This window comes from Schistocerca serialis, chromosome 8, assembly GCF_023864345.2.
Source record: "Schistocerca serialis cubense isolate TAMUIC-IGC-003099 chromosome 8, iqSchSeri2.2, whole genome shotgun sequence".
NCBI classification, from domain to species: domain Eukaryota; kingdom Metazoa; phylum Arthropoda; class Insecta; order Orthoptera; family Acrididae; genus Schistocerca; species Schistocerca serialis.
Window position 1 is genome coordinate 553,018,078 of NC_064645.1, and position 2,117 is coordinate 553,020,194.

Below are 2,117 nucleotides of genomic sequence, written 5' to 3' on the forward strand. Positions count from 1 at the left end.
AAACAGTAAATAGTAATTAGAAGCTCAGGAAGGCTAATCAGTTCTGCCTTCCCCAAGCACTCCACTTGCTGCTATTCCCCTCGGCAACATTACGAGCAACAACACGAACCCAAGTCACTGGAGAACCGCGAGATTTCACAATGGTGGAGGTTTCTCTACGCGAATTGGAATTCACTCAACTTAAACATGCAGGATCCGGTTTCGACGAGATCGTGCATCCTCGTGACCACAGCCCTTCGACGCAGCAGTCGATACACACCGCCAGCGGACGAGGCATGTGATCGCTCTTGGAGGACCTCCAACTGAACTCCACACTCACAACTCACGGAAGAAGGACGAGGTTGCCCCAAAGATAATGCAGCAGAAATACTTATCGATAAGTGCCGCTGCTGCTACTATCAGACAGGCAACGCTTACGGAACTGAGTGGCGCCAGTGAACACGAGAAGAAGACAAACAACGCAACCATGCGAACTAAACGATACGGTCTGGTAGAAACCTACACGCGGCACCAACGTGAGCCAGAGCACAGCTCAGTAAGCTTAGGGACTGATGACCTCAGCAATTTGGTTCCATAATTCCTTACCACAATTATCCGAATATCCCATCTCAATGCCCATTGACGCATACCCAGATAGGCTTTAAACAGGACAGATTGGGTACCTTCACCTCTGCTGTCACTGTCTCCCTCACATGGTGCCATCGATGTTGTGACTGAGCAGGTCACTACAACGATAATTTCTACGGCGGAAAACGCGATCCCTCGTTCTCTAGCGTGCCCACTGAGAAAGTCGTCAGACGTCACTGAAACAATTAAAGAGTTTTGGCGAGCTCTACAGCAACGTAAGTGGCACCCTTCCCTAGAGGACCTAATAGCCTTTAAAGCTCTCCATGCCTTCGTTCACCTGCTTATGAAATGGCGGAAAGAGGAGTGTTGGGAGAGGTACATGTCGACCATTAGGTGCCATACGTCACCTTCCAAAGTCTGGATGAAGATTAGACGTCAATTTGGGCACCAGACCCCAACAGGTGTCCCTGGCGTTAAATCAGTGACGTTCTCTCTACCGAAGTAAATGCGATTGCCGAGCACTTTGCTGAGCATTATGCTCGAGCCTCTTCGTCGGTGAGCTACCTCCCCCCCGCCCCCCTCCAGCCTTTCGCGCTCTCAAACGGCGGATAGAAGGGAAAGTTCTCTCGTTAACTACCCGCCACAGTGAACCCTATAACGCCCCATTTACAGTGTAGGAGATCCTCAGCACCCTCGCACATTGCGCCAAGACAGCTCCTGGCCGGATAGGATCCACCGTCAGATGATTAAACATCTCTCGTCTGACTATAAGTGATATCTCCTCGTCATCTTCAACCGGATCTGGTGTTATGAGGTCTTTCCATCGCAATGGCGGGAGGGCATCATCAAATGTTCAAATGTGTGTGAAATCTTATGGGGCTTAACTGTTAAGGTCATCAGTCCCTAAGCTTACACACTACTTAAACTAAATTATCCCAAGGACAAACACACACACACTCATGCCCGAGGGAGGACTCGAACCTCCGCCAGGACCAGCCACACAGTCCATGACTGCAGCGACTCAGACTGCTCGGCTAATCGCGGTTGGCAGGGCAACATCATTCTGGTTCTAAGACCCGGTAAAAATCCGTTTGATGTGGTTAGCTATCGGCCCATCATCCTCACCAACGTTCTCTGTAAGCTGCTGGAATCTATGGTGTGTTGCCAGTTGGGCTGGGTCCTGGGGTCATATGGCCTACTGGCTCAATGTCTGGGTAGGTTCCACCAGGGTTGCCTTACCACTGATAATCTTTTGCCCCTCGAGTCTGCCACCTGAGCAGCCTTTTCCAGACACCATCACCTGGTTGCCATCTTTTTTGACTTATGCAAAGCTTACAACACGACATGGCGACATGACATTCTTGCTACATAATATGAGTGGGGTGCCCGAGGCCTTCTTCCGATTTTTATCCAAAACTTACTGTCGCTCCCTACTTTCCATGCCCAAGTTGGTGCCTGCCATAGTTCCCCCATATTCAAGAAAATGGTGTTCCGCAGGGCTCCACATGGAGTGCATCTCTATTTTCAGTGGCCGTCGATCTCACCTTCTC